A 19565-nucleotide genomic window follows, 5' to 3' on the forward strand; every position below is an offset into this window, starting at 1 on the left:
TTCCTTTCTTTTAGAATGCATACCCACCTGGTAGTTTCTTCCTTTTCTTCTGTGAAGCCTCTGCTCATGTGTCACCTTCCCTGTGATGGTCTCTGACTATTCAGGTGTCAGGAAATCCTCCATTCCTGTTGTTCTTACACCGCTATCCCCCATCTCCCTCTAATGCTATCACATGTTTATAGGTGTGTCTTCTCTACTTGATGAATAACCACTGGGGACAAAGGCTTATTTATCTTTATATTCCCAGCTGGTGATGTTTGCATGAACTTTGTAGTCTATAGCATGCTATCAGTGGAAATTACGTTTCGCTTTGAAATGATTATAAAGTGGTGATCATGGGCTATCGTCTCATTAAAGAACAACTTTTGCTCCACCATGATTTTAACCGTTGTAGTGCAAAGGCAAAGACACCGTTCTCTCCCTTAGTTAGGAAGCTGATTCATCATATTTAGATAGACGTCATGCCCTTTACTTTGAAGCACGTTCTTTCCTTACCCAGTGATTTTGAAATATGACATAAATCCAGTTTTAGCTCTTTTTCATGAGTACTTTTTCAGGCCAGTCTCTAGACTATCACATCATTTCTTTCATGCTCTCCTGGACATATCACCACTTGTTTTGCTCCAGACAGTTCTTCGCAAGCTCCCACCCCTTGGCTAGCCCCATGGCATACAGGACTAGATTAAAACCTTTAAAAAAGCTGAAACAATCATTGTAACCCTATATGTAATATCAATTAAAAACTTACTAAGTGGGGAAGAGAGTGGTGGCTCAAACCTGTAATCCCAGCACTTTGGGAGGTGGAGGCGGGCAGATCATGAGGTCAGGAGTTTTGAGATCAGCTTGGCCAACATGGTGAAACCCTGTCTCTACTAAAAAATGCAAAAATTAGCTGGGCATGGTGGCGCATGCCTCTGTAGTCCCAGCTACTTGGGAGGCTGAGGCTGTAGAATTGCTTGAACCCAGGAGGTGGAGATGGTGGTGAGCTGAGATCATGTGACTGTACTCCAGCCTGGGCAACAGAGTGAGACTCTGTCTCAAAAAAAAAAAAAAAAAAAAAATTACTAAGTAGTAAAACTCAAACTTACAGACACGCCAAAATGAAAACAACTTCTTCAAAATTCTCTGATCACGAAAATTTAATGGAAGAGCAACTTATTTTTCTCCTATGGCTTTGCTTTCAAGTGTTCCAACACATCCTAGTCTCCATAGTAATAGTCTCCTATCATTGGTGTAGTATCCTGTTGCAACAGAGGGTTTTGTGGAATTTGCTTTAATATTAGACATTTAAACATTTTTATAATTCTAGAAGAGGAGAGGGTCTATTAATATTCAATAGTTGCCATAGGTTTATATAATTTTTGTTTTGAAAGAGACCTTAAGCATCATTATTTCAGCCCATGGATTACAAAGCTTCACTGAGGCAAGGTACATTTTTTAAAAATTAAAAAATTAATTGACACATAATTGTGCATATTTGTGGGGTTTATAGTGGTATTTCAATACATACAATGTGTAGTTATCAAATCAAACTAATTAGTATATCCATCACCTCACACATTTATCATTTCTTTGTGTTGGGAACTTTCAAAATGGAGGTGAAATATTATACTTTAAACAAGCAACACAGTGTGCGGACCAGATGGAGCTGGAATTTAAATATTGGCTTAGTTTTGTTTCTATCACCCCACACTGTCCATGTTCTTTATTTCTGTTTTCTGGAGTGTAGGATTGCCAGATTTAGGAAATAAAAATGCTTGCAACATTTGAGACCTACCCATGCTGACAAATTATTTGTTGTTTTTCTGAAATTCAAATTTTACTGGATGTCCTATATTTTAACAGGCAGACTTATCTGGGAGTAGAGAGAAAAAAATACTAATATTTAGTGAGCACCGAGCTAGTTGCTTTTACTAATATTTCACTGAGTTCTAACCATACCTTTGCAATTTTCAAAATAGTTTTTATGTTTTATTATAAATATCGATGTGTTTTTGTGTTTTATAAATGGACAAAGAAATTAAGCTTGGAGAGGTCACATTCTCTGTACCAAGAATAGAGCAGAGAAATTAAACTCTGCAGCGGGGAATAGATGAGTTAAAATGTGATTATCTTTTTGATACTTTGGAATTCTCTTGGGTTTCTTTTGTTTGTAACATTTGTTTCATTTCCTCATCTTGAGGAGAAAAAAAATCCCCTCCTTTTGTGTGTGCCCTGTATCTTAAAGAAAATCTAGGTTTTAAGAAGGAACTACAGGAGGAAGGCAAAGCCCCTATAATAAAGCAGGGTAGAGTTTGCAAAGAAGTAGAGTGAGATGAGGAGGGTGGTCAGGCAGGAGGTGGCTTAACGGTTTCCTGGGCAGACCGTGAGGATGCTGAGTCAAATCAAGTAGTCCCTTCCTTTCTTATCTTCTTTCAATGCCTAGTCTTTCCTGATTTTAGTAGATATTCCTCAATTTCCACCAGCCTGAGCAAATACAAGCCAAGTCATATTGGTCAGAATGATAAAAAGAAATTGTTATCATATCTTTCCTTCAAGGTATGGGGCGAGACATTTTTTGGAGTTTAAATAGACTCTTCTCATCTTTCTTCAGGGAAGATGATCTTTTTTATCTGCTTTTTAGGTGGTGAAGCTTCCTTCCTTTCACTCCATGCCCCATACTTGCTTCTTAGAATTGCTGACTGCTCATTCAATCCTCGAGAACTTTTTCATCTCACCCCCTTCTTGTGTTACTCTGTGTGTGTGTGTGTGTGTGTGTGTGTGTGGTATGGTTATGTGATTCTGCCCCTTGTAGATACTGAGGCGAGGCTTATTAACCTCCAAATATCTCCAGGTATTTTTCTTTCTTTTTCTCATCACATGAATTATACCAAAGAAGGAAAGACTCCCCATCAAAGAAGCAATATCCTCCTAACCAAACAATCATGGCCCTACAGAATTGATTTCTAGCTCCTACCATGATGCTACAGATTTTGGGATGCTTCCAGGATATATTTGAATCTGCCCACTGTAGCTTGTTTTTCAGTGTCAGGGCCTTCTCTAAAAGTCACTGTTTGGAGGTTGGGCTGCAACTCTTCACTCTCCCTGTCCCCAAGCCTGTGGAAGACAGTATTTTTTGGTTTTGCTCCGTTTTAAACTCAAAATTAAACTCTTAAGCACTTATCTTTGCAGAAGGACCTCCACCACTGCCTTTTGAAATACTTATTCTCCCAGTTCTTACAGTGAAAATTTCCCCAAGCTTTCAGTCTCTAGGCTTCTTGAGGATCATCTTGTATGGGGCACAAATTATTAGTTTTCCACTTTTTCTCCTTCAGGGATGCCATATTCTAATTGCCGAGGCCTTGAAGTCATTACCTACAGACCCTGCAGCCTGGAAATACAGACCTTGAAAGACAAGAGTTTTTACTTAGAGACTATTAAATCTTAAAGTATGAGAATAGAGTGTAATGCAAATGATTGCAAGTGTGCATCTAATCAATTTTTTCTTCTCTTTCACAAAGCACTTTTCAATTCTCTTTTACAAATTGAGTTTTTCAGCTAAATAATCATTCCACAGACAGGCAGTTATGGTTACTTTCTTCTTTTCTAATAAAGTTTTCCAACTCAGAAAGTATTGTACATACTGCCTGAAGTTATATATTTCTTTCATTTTTACATTGAGAATAGGAGAACAATCACTCCCCTATTTAATACCTATTGGGTATAATCAGTACTATATTTGATCTGGGGAGTTTGGAAAATGGAAAAGCTATTTCAGCTTTCTTAAATGATTTGGGAGTGATGCAGAGTATAAAATATCAAATTCAAAATGAAGCTGAGTTATTCCTGGGTCTGGAGATACCTACTATCAGATTGAAGAAATTAAGGGTACTGCAGACCACTGGGACCTGCCCAGGTGGAACTCAGCATGACTCTGGTGCAGCTGGAAAGAAACATTTGGGAACATTCAGATTCACAGTTTTTGGGTGTACTTTGGAGGATATTTGAAAGCACTTCAACAGAAATGAACACTCAGGAGGTGGGGCACAGACGTTTACAAGCCAGTGTTAGATGGAGGGGAAGTAAAAACCAGGGTTAGACTCTCTGGCCAGAACTTGAAATATTTTCCTGGTTATTGGCTTGTTCAGTGCTTTCTGTTCAAATGTTCAAGGGTCAAACCGGATGTGTCCGTATGTCTTTTCCTGACTTTGGACTCATGTGGATGTAGGAGACTTGTCCTTCTCTTCCCTCTCAGTGGTTGAAATCAGGCTTTGCAATTTTTAAAATTGGTTATATTAAAGAGATGGGCCAGCAACTTTTGATCAAGTAAGTACTCTATTTGACTTTCAAACAACTTCTTTGAAACAGATTATCTCAGATATCTCTTTTAATATAGTAAGTATTTTATGAACCAGGATTAATTCGATCAGGGTCAGTTAAAGTTTCATCACTTCTTTGAAGTTGCTTAATATTTGACTTACTTTGTGTGATCCTACAAAATTATTTTTGCTTGAATAAGGCTTGCCTGAGTACTTGAAGCACAGCAGAAAATGTGTAGTTTCTTAACATGGCACACACATAAATTATATAACATGATGACAAAGAAACTTACATATCCAGTTGAGGGTGAAATTTGGTGGAGTAATTGCATGTCTGCTTTTAGCAGTATTCAATAAATATTTAATGAGTAACTTATTTCTTAATTTCTTTTTCTTAAAGTGTCTTTTTTGAGCCAGAGTCTTGCTCTGTTGCCCAGGCTGGAGTGCAGTGGTACAATCTTGAATCACTGCAACCTCCACTTCCCAGGTCCAAACAATTCTCCTGCCTCAGCCTCCCAAGTAGCTGGATTACAGGTGTGTGCCACCATGCTCAGCATTTTTTTTCTTAAATTTTAGTGGAGACAGGGTTCCACCACATTGGCCAGGTGGGTCTCGAACTCCTGAACTCAAGTGATCTGCCTGCCTTGGCCTCCCAAAGTGCAGGGCATGAGACACAGCGCCAGCCTTTATTTCTTAAATTCATAAGGGCGATGATTAACATTTTAGGCAGACTAAGTTTTAATTTTGAGAATATCACAGTTAGAAGCTCTGATTTCTAGGCACTAACATCTAAGCTTAATCAAAACCACTTCTATATTTTTTTCCAAATGCTCCCTAAAGGGATAGGTAAAGCCCCAACATGAGAGTCCAGGATTCTGCCTATAGGGTTATGATTGAGCTGGAATGCCAATTTAAATATTCCCACTACAAAGCCCATTTTCTTTCTATTACACGGTACCATGATTTTTCTTCCTAGAAGTCTGATAACCAGGTGACAGATGGAAGCAAACTGTCTGAAAATGAGAAACAAATGAGTAGATGAATGAATAAACATACATAGGCAGCCATGGAGGTCAGGTATCAATTTAAAGCTACAAAATTGAAAGATAGAGAGGGTATTTGTTTATATTCTTTTTATAATATGCCATTTTCAATCTATTTTGAATGACAGAAATTCTTATGAAACAGTTGTGTTTATTGCAGAGGTTATAATTTAGAATTAAAAGCTATAGATTTTATTTATTTGATATTTATGTCTTACTCTTTTGTGAAGGCATTTGTATAGAAATTGTCTGTAATGCTACATAGAGAAAATAATAGCATAACACTGAACGCTGTTGGGTTAGGCTGTTCTCACACTGCTATAAAAAAAATGCTTGAGACTGGGTAATTTATAAAGAAAAGAGGCTTAATTGGTTCATGGTTTCACAGCCTGTACAGGAAGCATGATGTTGGCATCTGCTCAGCTTCTGGGGAGGCCTCAGGAAACTTTCAATCATGGTGGAAGGCGAAGGGGAAGCAGGCAACGTCTTCTATTGCTGGAGCAGGAGGAAGAGAGAGAGGGAGGCAGGTTCCACACACTTTTCAACAGCCAGATCTCATAAGAAGTCTGTCACGAGAACAGCACCAAAAAGATGGTGCTAAACCATTCATGAGAACTCCACCCTTATGATCCAATCACCTCCCAACAGGCTCCACCTCCAACACTGGGGATTACTATTTGACCTGAGGTTTGAGCAGGGACACAGATCCAAACCATATCAGCTGTCATGATTTTGCAATATTTGCCCACGTTCTAGATTGCTTAATAGAATATGAAACCCTTAAGAATTAGATTATTTATTATTTGTCATAATCCCAATGAGTCTGGGATAAACACTGGAGAGTTTCAAAGTATATTATTTATGAATATATATGTACAGTAAAGCTTTACTATAAACTACATGTGTATATCCGTATCTCCATTTGATAATAGCTGTTTTTTTGCTATTTAAATATATTGAACTCACAGTTTTGAAAATAAGTCTTTACATTTAGAACTAATGTAATAGAAATATAGTATTCAATAATATTAAGTAATGGCAAAATAGAGCAGCCTTTGATTAAATGGCAAATCAGGTAAATAAATATGCTTTAGAAAAATGAGAAATGGAGGGAGGGAAAAAGAGGAGAGTGGAGAGAGAGACTGACTCCTATAATGAGGTAGAACTTAGGGACTTGTGAATGACAACGCTAATGATGGTGTTGATGACATGTTTAATAACAAGTAATTATTAATGACAATTACTTTATGGTGCATATTATTTAGCAAAATTATAAGAGAATTTGTTCTATTCCTGAAATTAAAAAAATTAAAATTTAGTGTATAACTTGAAATAAGATTCATTTAGTTTGCTTTTGTATTGATCTTTAAATAAATTTCCCTAAAATACAAATACAAAAATTCTAAATGTTTATTTCTTTAGAAAATTATCAGTTCCAAAGGTAGTTTTCAATGTTTCATTTTAAAAGTTAAAAGTACTTTCATTTCTCCTAAAATTTAACAACATCGATGGAAAATGAAGCAATAGAGAGGACCGGATTTCAAACACTTAGCAGAGTGTGAATCATTTGAAGATCATTCAGTGGAATTTTTCTGTCAGGCCATACTTTCTTTGTTTTTAAAGACAGAATCTCACTCTGTTATCCAGGCTGGAGTTCAATGGTGCAATCACAGCTCACTGCAGCCTGGAACTCTTGAGCTTAAATGAGTCTCCCTCCTCAGCCTCCCAAGTAGCTGGGACTACAGGTGTACACCACCACACTCAGCTATTTTTTTTTTTTGTTTTTCCTTTTAGAGCCTGGGTCTCGCTTTGTTGCCCCGGCCTGGTTTTGAACTCCTGACCTTAAGCAATCCTCCCACCTCAGCCTCCCAAAGTGCTGGGATTATAGATGTGAGCCACTATGTCCGACCATACTTTCTCTTGAGAAGTGAGTCATTATCAGTGATTTTAAAAAGAGATAGTAATTAGGTATGACCAAAATTTAACTAAAGATTTAGAGTATTTCTTCTTTCTCCCTCTCCCCCACCCCTCCTCTTTTTTTTCTCTCTCATTCCTTTGTTTTCCTTTCTTTTTTCTTTTTCTTTTCCCTTTATTTCTTTGAAAAAATATTCATCATGTGTGTTATACGTAGTAGTTATTGAACAAATGAAAACATGTAAAGGAGAAAGAAATGTGGATCAGAACTATTAAGTATTTTGTCTTGGGACTCATCAAAGATAATTTAGAAACAGTCATAAAAATCATTTTAAACTCTGCTATTTTCTATTCATTTTATTCTATGAGTTGTTGAAAATCAAAATCTTACAATTGGAATTCATGTGAAATTATCTCATGCTGTTGTCTCTCTTTCAAATGCAAAGTTTATGTGTCCTGTGCATGTTAATGCCAATTTTTCATCATCCCACCATGCTAAAGAAATTTTCTGTCCTGAATATCTTTGTCGTATGTACATATTTTAGATAGCTCTTCTGGCCAAGAATATGGATCATTTACAGCATAGGGGCAAGTTGATATATATAGCATCATGACAGTGAAGCAAATTCCACAAAAACTGCTAATGGACAGAGAAATTTCATGGAGAAAAGCTAGCAGACAGAGCTGGAATAAAACAATGGTAAGTCTGTAAGTGGAAGTTAACTGTTGGCATTTTATTTTAAGGACAGTTATTCCAATACAACCTTGTCAGTAATAAAATAATGTTTCATTTTGCTATTCAAATTCTGATTTATCATGAACTGGTTCTTTTTTTGCTTTAATCTCAGTAATGAATTTGAACAATATTAATTCAGCATCCTTCAGAGAACACTGTGTTTATGTACATTTTGTATTTCTGTCTTACTTTTGACAAGAGAAGTCTATTAGGTACTTTATCCTAGAGATCTTCCTTTTTTTTGGTGCAATGGTACCAGCATCTGCGCAGCTGCCGAAACCTGAAAACAAGGTCATACTGAATTATTCACTCTCTTTTATTAATACTTCCATTCATCCAATCATCATTAGGCCAGGTTACTTACCTCTGAATTCTTCCAGTCCTCGTCTTTCTCTTCCTCTGTCACTGTTGCTATACCAGGCAGGTTATCTTTATCTATATCTATATCTTCTATATATATATTGAGAGAAAGTGCAACAACCTTTGTTGACTTGCTAGCAATCAAGTCTTTGATTTGCCAACAACGTATTCCCTTCAATGTGCAAATTTAATTCATATATCATTTTCCTATTCACATTTCTTCCGCTGCTTGCTGTCACTGGATAAAATGTAAAGTTTCCTTGCATTGCAAGGGGCCTCATGATCTGGCCCTTTTCACTTCAGCATCTGCTTCTTCCTATTCTCTGTCCCATCACCAGCTGAGCAGAACATCTCATGTTTCAGTCTTCCTCCAAGAAGCTCTCTTACCCACGTCCCCATCCAGGAAACATAAGCTTATCTTTCAAGTCAGGTTATTGTACTCAAGACTCCTCCACACACTTAAAGGCTACACTTTTTGTGACTCTAATGTACCTTGGACTTATTCATCTTATATTATTATTTTATATTTTCATATTTGTCTCTACATCAGACATGAATTCATTGAAGCAAAAACATCTATTATTTCTGTCTTGAGTCCCCAATTCTCTGCATTGTGAGGATAACACAGTATATGTTCAATAAATATTTGTTGAATAAATGAATGAACTACTCTGTGATACATATATCTGCATGGATGACTGCAGACAACCTAAGATCTTCATGTTAAAAATTAGCTCATCATTTCTTTCCTTGATTTTCTTGTCTTAGAGTTATGCATCCATTCTCTAAAGTGAAAAGACTGTGAGTAGCCTGATTTCTTTCTCTCTCTCCCTCCCTCCTACGTTTAATAAAAAGGAGATCAGAGTCATATGAACTTAATTTACCAAATTTCCCTCAAGCTAATTGTATGACTAATTTTTAACTTGTATCTTTGTTCCAGGCTCTTTTCATTCCAATTCATTCTCCAAACTACTGCCAGATTTATCTTTTCTGAGATCCCATCTGCATCTCCTCTATTTGAAAATTTTCACTGATTCTCATTCTCAGTAAGTATGGTAGCCTGAATTGTAAGACTCTGCCATATCACCACGGCATGTCTTTTGTTTACCATTTGATGATTAAACCAATTCTGTGTATACCCTATACAATAGTTACACCAAATATTTTCTCTTTCCCAAAATACGCTATGTTCACAGGTATCTTAAGATATTTAAACATGTTCATCATTGCTTGGGTCAGTGAACTCCTGTATTTAAGACTCTACTTAAAGTTGGATGAAAGTTGGATGAAAAGAAATACATCAGACCTTCCAATATCTTACTCTCTAAGCTAATATTCCATTTATTTATTTATTCACTGATTTCTCAAACTTTATTTTCACACTAATTTTATGTTAGGCCTTATTTTAGGTAACAGAGTATTAAAAGATTAAAAATAAAAGTTAAATCCTGTTATTAATAGTATTCATACACTTGAGGTAAAATAAGTAGCATAATATAATTTTTTAAATGTACTAACAATTTGTTTGATTTTTCTCTTACAAAACTCTTTAATTATATGCTTTGTAGAGCATAACATTATGGTTTTATACATTGCCAGAAATATCCTCTTTTGACTCCGTGCCTTCCTTTACTTATCATCATCACCTACTTCTAGTCTCTGAGGCATATCTTATTTTCTCTTCAGTTTCTAGATCATAATTCTCAATCTCTATTAAGGTAGAAGTCTTTGAAATTTCCATAAATCTTGTATATTATTGTAGTGTTGGAGAGAACACTGGAAATGTACTGTTCTCTGAGGTATTTTTAGTTGTCAATCATGCTATTTGAATCCTACTTTCCAGGGACTATTTTTAATCATGGTTCCCATGCACTGTTAACTATTTAGTTGACTACCTCTCCTGTCATTTGTGAATTTCTTGAGGGAAGGAGCTTATCTTGTTCGTTTTTTAGAACTCCAGCTCTGCACAATGTTGAGTACATAATACTCAAATGCTTTTTGAAAAAAATAAGTTAATGCATGAATGACTATTGCAATTTCACTCTTGACTTAGGAGATAGACCCCAAATATTTTGTTGACAGGCAGTAGCGTTGATTGCTGACAGAGAATGTTCTTTTCTCTTTGCTTCACAAATAGTTCAGAGACACTCCAAAATTCCTTTTGGGGATGTAAATGCTACATGTTTATTCTTTGATATTAATGGCATAGATACTCTCTTAGGCAAACACCTCTTAAGGAATTCTCTAGATTAATTGACACTCCCCATCACCTGTCTAGAATGTGCTAGGTCCATTACATGCATTGTCTCATTTAATTCTCATTCACCCTATCTTTTTTAAAAATTGATTTATAATAGATGTACATCGTTTTAGGATACATGTGATAATTTAATACATTCAACTTCTGGGCACCCCTTTAATAGGCCTGCACACCTCTGTTTTTCTCACTTGACTTGTATGCTTGCTGATAGTCAGGTTGTGTTTGTTCCAAAACCTGTTAGTGCCAGCTGTAGTTAATATGGAAATTATGTCATTTAATTAGATTGTATAAACTTGCTAATGTTAAATATCAAAAGCAAGAAGATTACTTTTTTCCGGGAAAATTAAGTTGATTCTTTCAAAAGATATAATGAAAAAGAATTGCTAGAAAACTGCTTTCAAATTAGCTTTGGGGAGGTCTCTATAAAAGACTGAGAGGAATGTGTAGTCACATAACTTCAGATATGCTCTTGGATTCTAGCTCCATTTATTTATTTATTTATTTATTTATTTATTTATTTATTTAGAGACGGAGTCTTGCTCTGTCGCCCAGGCTGGGGTGCAATGGCATGATCTCGGCACAATCTTGGCTCACTGCAACCTCCACCTCCCGGTTACAAGTGATTCTCCTCTCTCAGCCTCCTGAGTAGCTGGGATTACAGGCGCATGCTGCCACACCTGGCTAATTTTTTGTATTTTAATAGAGATGGGGTTTTACCATATTGCCCAGGCTGGTCTTTTACTCCATTTATTTTTTTAAAACAACCTTAAGGAGATGCATCATAAGTATAAAAGATGAAGCAGAACCCCAACCCGAGGGTTCATATCCAGGAAAAGACCTAGGTCTTTCTAAGTTAAAAGATCAGCAAAAAAATGTACATTTAAATGTTCTAAGCTGAAATAAAATGTTCATGGTAAATAGATATCATGTTAATGATAGGATTAGGAGAAATACCTAATGTAAATGACAAGTTAGTGAGCACAGCACACCAACATGTCACATGTATACATATGTAACAAAACTGCACGTTGTGCACGTGTACCCTAGAACTTAAAGTATTTAAAAAAAAAAAAGAACCATAATTACTCCAGTTCCCTCCTAACACAAAACAAAACAAAACCAAAACTATGCACCTTGATTCAATTACTTTTAGTCACTTTCTACTGAAACATTTGAGTAGATGTTGGTTTCCCAACAATTATTTTACAGTATCCAAGGGGAAGTATCTCTTCTTCATCATAGCACAGGGCTCTAAGTTGTTGATTTTTTCCACATGAGACTATCTTTAGAAAGCCCTCAATTCTCATGGAAACCATTCATAATACAAGGATACTCATGGGCCCAGACAAATTAGTATAGAAGAGTGCCTTACCCTTCACTACAGAACAAGTTAGGAAGGTCGACTGTGGGCAGATGTGCAGAGTCTTGAATTAATGCTTTAAAAGCATAACTAAAATTTTACTTTTCTTTGCTGTCTCATCCAAACCAATGATACAACCCTTCTAATAGACAAAACAGTTCTTGTGTACCAGATTGCTTTGTATGGGACTGTATGTCTAAATGCTTGACCAAAAGTCTGAAATTTAAGACAAACATAATCCCCAGACACAGTTATTAGGGATTCCAAACCCTGTTATGCTGTGAGTTTAACTGCTCATGCAAAGTGGATTTGGTCTCTCATAGACTGTAGCATTGACACTGGAGAAAAAGAGGCACAACCAGAGAGGTGGAACAATCTATACAATGTGTTAATTTAACATTCCACCAAGTTCTTGAGTGGTCAGTAATCTGAATAAACAATGAAGCAAGTTTACAAAATTAACTATGGTACTCCAAAGAACAGATATTTTAAGTGTTTTGTCCAGTTTATTTTTCACAAATGTTATTAAATTTTTATTTTAGTGCATGCATTTGTTATGTATCAGAGCTCATAGTTGAATAAAGGAGTGAATAAATTAGCAATTTGGGGAATGTTGAAAATTAGAATGTTGGGTCTTGGCTGGGCACGGTGGCTCTCTTATGAACTTGAACACAGGTTCATTAAAGTAAAAGGGAAAACTGTGCTGGGAGAGGCACCGGAGAACAGAGGAGTCTGCGAGTCTGGAGATGAAGTTCTCTGAGAACTCCCACTGCCATTAGATACGAATCCACTCTCATGACCATGGTTTCTCAAACTGCTAGGTGCTGCCTCCTCTCTAGCATCTTATACTTTCTAGTTTACCATTCCCAGCTATATCAGCAGCTATTTTATTTCTTATTTGACACCTCCGTCAGCTTTTCATCCTTGCTGTCCCATTTTTTTTCCTTGGGGGTGGGGAATGCTCTCCCTGAATCCTCACATGAATGGCTCATTCTTGCCACTCTTATCTTGCTTCAAATATTACTTGTTCCGACCCATGTTCCATGACCACCTGCCTGAGGTGGCCACCCACACTCCCATCCCTTTTGCCATCTTCTCTCATCTACCTGTTCTATTACCATATAGGATCTACTGGTTTCAGAATTATTCCTACTCATTAGCTTACTTGTTTGTTTATTTTTATTTGTATCTGTCTAGTTTGGTCAGAATATGAACTCTTTGAGGTTAGATATGTGTTTGGTATGGTGTTCTTAGTGTTCACAATAGTGAAGGTAGGCTGAGCATGGTGGCTCACACCTGTAATCTCAGTACTTTGGGAGGCCAAGGTGGGTGAATCACTGGAGGCCAGGAGTTTGAGGCCAGCCTGGGCAAGATTGCAAGACCTCATCTTTACTAAAAATAAAAATTAGCTGAGCGTGGTGGCACAAATCTGTAGTCCTAGTTATTCAGGAGGCTGAGGTGGGAGCATATTTTGAGCCCAGGAGTCCTAGCCTGCAGTGAGCTGTGATCATGCCACTGCACTCCTGCCTGGATGATAGGGAAAGATTCTATTTCAAAAAAAGAAAAAAAAAAAGAAAAAAAAAGAATACACACACACACGTATACATACACTCACATATAGGATAGTGAAGGTGCTTAATAAATAATCATTAAATAAATATGTATTGGCATAAAAAACACTAACAAGAGATATATACTACGTTTCCAGTGGTTAAAACAGAAACAGTCTATATATGGTTTTAAAAAAGCCTCTATTTGCACAGGAAAAAGGTTCCTGAAATAAGTATATTAAAATATTAATTTTTTTTCATCTTGTGGAGGGAAAATTTTATGATGTCTATATATTAATATAATAAATAACAATTAGCAATTTTATATGCTTATGATTACTTATATGATAAAATGAAAATATGAGAGAAAAAGAAATGTTCGAAAAAGTGGTCGTCAGTAGAAATTGTGCAGGCAGCAATTTCAAGGTGGAGTAGAGTGGTTAGCAAACAGCTCTCGTTTGTATTTCAGCATTTAAAAATAAAGAAGGAAGTTTTATTTTTTTTCTGATTTGATTAAGTGGAGAGAATAAAAGAAGGGCAGCTAGCATACGGAGCCACAGAACTTCTGGCCAATAAGGAGTGTAGAACAACAACAACCAAACATATAAACTCTTTACTTGTCTAATTGTTTAATTAAGGAGAGTAGATGATGGAGAGTAGGTTCTGAAAGTCAGATGGATGAGGATAAAAACCTCCAAAAGAGCATCGGAGTGTAAACTGGCCTTATCTCCAGCAGGACATTCAGAGTAAATCTACCCACTCAGAACCCTTAGACGAAGGCTATCTTTGGGACTCTGTTCATATTATCCCACAACCAGATGTGATTCTTATTCTACTTCCATCTCTACCTCACTCTAGTGGCACTTTTTGTATGCATTGACTTCTGCTGATATGTTTCTTTGAGGGTTGCATGTTTGAAATACTTTTGAGTACCCCCTCCAAACCAGTACACTGCTGAAGCCATGATATACACCAAATAAATGTTTGTTGCATAAATAATTTCAAAATATGCAAATTAGGCCGGAATTGACTGACTGTGCATGATCAGTTGAGTATTTATTAGTAGTAATACAAATGCTACATCTTATATCAATATCCATTTCTCAAAAAATATATTCTTAATTTGGAAGTTCTAATAAAAACAGTATTTGTTAAACATTTGCCAGATCTTCTTGAGGAGAAACTAACTGAATTGCTTTTATAGCCCTGATCTCTACAGTTCTTAGATCAATGACCATAGAATTTTGAGTCCTTCAAGATTTTCAGATCAATGAAGGATTTAGACATAGGCAGTGAGTTTAAGGATTTTTTCTGAGAAATTTATTTAGATACTTAGATGGAAAGAATTTGTCGCGTCCTTAAGTTAGGTCTCCTAAGCTCAGCAACTGGAACGTAAATAGAACTTGCAAAGTTAAAATCCCATTACGTATGATTCTGCAGTTAAATAGGCATGGCAGTATGAGAGAAAAAATGTAAAATAAGTATGACCATGCTTATTTGAGGTTTTGACTATTACTGACACATGTAAACATGTAATGGTTCTTATTTATTTATTTATTGAGATGCCATCTCACACTGTCACCCGGGCTGGAGTGCAGTGGAATGATCTCACCTCACTGCAGCCTCCACCTCCTGGGTTGACGCCATTCTCCTGCATCAGCCTCCCAAGTAGCTGGGACTACAGGCGCCTGCCACCACACCCAGCTAATGTTTTGTATTTTTAGTAGAGACGGGGTTTCACCGTGTTAGCCAGGATGGTCTCGATCTCCTGACCTCGTGATCTGCCCGCCTCGGCCTCCCAAAGTGCTGGGATTACAGGCGTGAGCCACCATGCCTGGCCTGGTTCTTATTAATCATAGATCTCTTCTGAAAAAATCTTCAGAAAAAAAGAAAACAGGAAAATAAAATCTTTATTAGAAACAATTCATAGTCATCTAAATCTCATAGACTATTATATACATTGGGATAAGTTAGAATAGGATATAAAAGTGCTATATAGTAACCCATAAGCTAAAACCTTAAGGAAATAAAAATGAAGAAATATAAAAAATTACTCAAGTTTCATAATCTCTACAATGGACTTTCTTAGCATTTTTGGGTTGATGGTCTAATATATCCTTTTCTTGAATGTTATGATCAATGTGTTCATGATAAATGTTTTCAGTGAAGATTTTGATCTTTAAGTTATAAAATGTTTGTTAGGAAACCATTAGCGCTACCCATTAGATCTACAAGATTGGAGGAAGAGGGCTTGAGTGGGTGTACACAGCTTTCTTCTCATGGCTCTGTCTGGGGAAGAAGAGATGACCTGATCCCCACTGGCACCAGACTCTTCTCATTACATCCTGGGCAGTGCACAGAGGAGAAAGAGAAGCCCGGAGCTGGCACAGGTGCAAAGGTGGTGAAATCATTGATGCTATGCGGTAAAAATTCTACCATCAATCAACTAGCACCAGTAGGAAGCTCATCAGAGGAAAAAACCTTTGCTTGTTCATAAGTCAGGACACATGTCCTCTAACAAAACTGTCAGTGTGTAGCTGTTGCTGTTACAGCCATTTTCCTTTTCCTTCTACATAGAAAAAGCCCAGAGGGAAAGAAAATACCGCAGAGAAGGCAGGACCCTACAAAGCTGTGAATCGTCTCTCCAAGGTCTAGTGGGAGAATGCTGTCAGTCACACTGCTTTCCAGAGATTAAGTCTATGGTCTCTTTCATAATGGCTTGCTCAATTTAAAAACTGTTACTTGAGAGAAAAACACAGCTATAACATAGTACACCCAACCTCAACTGGCTTTTCTACTGTCTCAGGATCAAAATGTAACCTGTCTTCACTCTGCTAATGAAGTATTTGTATGAAAATGCACTGTATTCATAAACCCAGTCTACTACTTACCAGATTTATTGATGGAGGGTTTGCCTGTCCTTCTCATTTACCGAAGGGCAGAATATCCTATTTATTTCTCTTGAGCTAAAAGCTCCATTTACCCTTGTAAGACAAGAAATTAGCTCAAGCTTCAACTGGTGATTCCTAGCTAAGTTTTTGAATACAAAATAAAAATCATAAAATAATGTCATAATGGAGCCTCTTCCTCTAGTTCTCAAGTTTTGCTTGTTTTATTTTAAAGCCTAATTCAAGAGAGCCAAAATGCTGCATTTCCATGAATGAATCTTTGAACAATTTAATTTCCTGCCTGCTTGGAAAAGTAAGTTTATAAGTTATCTGGTAGATCTCAAAGACTTACATATCATCATTACTTTGCTTTACTAATGAGAGGTTTTTGACAAGGTGTCCCTAGATTTCAATGCAGGGGGTGAGAGTCATCCACATACCCCAAAACTGTATGTAGTGTTTGGTCTGTGCACATTTGTGCTTCTTTTAAAGAATTATTACAATAGGCTGCATTGCCTATTATATTCTCAAGATATCCTCAATACAAAAAAGGTTAAGAAGAACTGATTTGGCAGCCATTTTAAAAGTAGTATTAGATTACACTCCTAAGACAACAGAAAATATCTTGGACGGCTACCAATTAAAACTATTCCTTCCTGATGTCACTTTTTAAACCAGGACACAGGAATTAATTCAAAGGAAACTAAACTGTATTGATAATTATTTTTAAAGTGTTATATTTAGTCTTTGTAGTGTTGAATACGGGATATTCTCTTTGGTAAAATGCATCAATGAAAATACCCTGGTAAGACAGGCTACATTTAGTTTTACCTTCAAGGGTGCTTTCCTATAGAAATAGACGTTTTTTAATAGTAGACAGCTTCTGAGCATATAATGGGCATCTCATGTGAATTGTCAGTAGTTTTCTTTAAGTTGAAACTGTGTTCCTGAGGAAAATGAAAGACACATTAAATAATTAATTTTTTTGAGACAATATCTCGCTTTGTTGCCCAGGCTGAAGTGCATTGGCTTGACTACGGCTCACTGCAGCCTTGACATCCCAGGTTCAAATGATCCTGCCACCTCAACCTCCCAAGTAGCTGAGACTACAAGCGTGTGCCACCACACTCAGCTAATTTTTGTATTTTTTGTAGAGACAGGGGTCTCACTATGTTGCCAGGCTGGTCTCAAACTCCTGGGCTCAAGAGATCCCCCCACTTTGGTCTCTCAAAGTGCTGGAATTACAGGTGTGAGCCATCACACTCAGTCAAGGAATTTGATTTTATCATAATCCTTAAACTTGCATCTGTGTTCATTTTGTATTAGATAAACTGTTGGTGACAATCACCTTGGCTATCCTTTTAGCTAAACAGTTTGAAGATTGAGATATATAAAAATAATATGATAAAAATTGGAGGATATTTGGTACATGGGTTCATCTCATTTTCAAAATGTATTTTAAACATTAAATTGCAAATGTATTTTTCTAATACAAATTTCAAGCAGTTATTCACCAAATTTTGTTAAGCACACACTACACACCAGGCACCTGTCTAGATGATGAGGGCACAGCAGTGAACAAAAAACAAAGTTCCTCTTGTTATGGAGTTTATATTCTAGGGGGGAAAATACAATAAATGAATAAGCACAGAAAGTTTGACACCAGATAGACAAGAGTTGCCATGAAGAAAAATAAAATAGGATAAGCACACAGAGGCTATTTAAGCGAAAAGTTGTGGCTGTTTAAGATAAGGCAGTCAACTGAGGTTTCTTTGGGGAGGCAACTTTAGGACATGGATAAAAATAAAACAAGGGTGCGATTTGTGAGAAATATGGAGGAGAAAGAAGAAAAATAAAAAAGAAAAAAAGGCAAAAATTGAAGAAAGAGTGAGACAAAAGGAAGAAAGAGAGGGAAGAAAGCAATGAAAGAAGGAAGAAGCAAGTGAAAAAGTAATGAGGAACTAATGGAAGTAACATAAATAATTATTTAAACATTAACTATAACTGATGTATATTTTTAAAATATGCACATACATACATACTGAACTGCAAGAATCTCCTCTTTCAGCTGAGTATTAAATTTTTACAACGTGAAACATTGTAAAATAGTCATCGCTCAGAGCAGTCATTGCTCAGAACATTTGAGGAATGCCTATTTTGATATTACTTTTTAGAAATGGTTTATACACTGCTCAAAACTTTAGCCTCATTATTCCATATTTACAGGTCATTTTTTTGGTTTTAAAAAAAAGTATATTTTAGCAGCTTGATCACCCATTCATTCCTTAGACTTGGCGTTGAATGATTTCTGGCTATTTCCAGAAACCAATCTACATTCAAAAAATGGAAAAATGCAACCAGAAAATGTACTGCTACCCTCAAAGTCAGTTAAATGGGTCTTTTAAAAAGAATTCAGCAACTATTAACTTATGATTTGTGAATCTAATAATTCTTTTCCATTTCTTTGCAGTTCCTTAGTTAGATGTCTGATCAGTTTTTCAAAATGTTGGAAAATGTAAGTTGAAATCTGTTATGGAAAAGTTAACAAAGTCTTTGCTAATAGTGAAAATAAAATCCCAATTATTCTTATGTATATGAGTTATTCAGCAATGATTATATGAGTTATTCAGACTGAATAACATATTACACGTTTACTAAATTAACACATCCGGTTCCTATACAGTACTTTTGATACAAGTTGCTTCAGAAAATAATTGCTAAGCACTCAGGATACTCATCATAGGTGCTTTGGGATTGTTAGATATGGCTGGATTAAAGATGGTAGACAGGTAAGGTCATAGATTCTAAGTAACATTTTTGGAGTCAGCAAGCTCCTGTTTGATTTTCTGCTGGTATATTTCTTCTGTGAAGAAGCCCCAAACAGCCAGCCACTGTTTCGATTGATACATATTTCTTAGTAGTTTTTTTTTTTTAATCCTGGCATCTATTATTTGTCTGTTGAGATATTGCATTCAAGTTTGAATACTACACAAGAAAAAGAAACAAATAGAATGAAAGGGCAAACTATGGAATGAGAGAACATATTTGCAAGCCATATTTCTGGTAAGTGGTTATTATCCAACATGTATAAGGAACTCCTTTAACTCGATAGCAAAAACCAAATAACCCCATTAAAAATGGGAAAAGGGCTGGAGT

The sequence above is a fragment of the Rhinopithecus bieti genome, unplaced genomic scaffold (assembly GCF_001698545.2).
Source record: "Rhinopithecus bieti isolate Rb0 unplaced genomic scaffold, ASM169854v2 scaffold_2554, whole genome shotgun sequence".
NCBI classification, from domain to species: domain Eukaryota; kingdom Metazoa; phylum Chordata; class Mammalia; order Primates; family Cercopithecidae; genus Rhinopithecus; species Rhinopithecus bieti.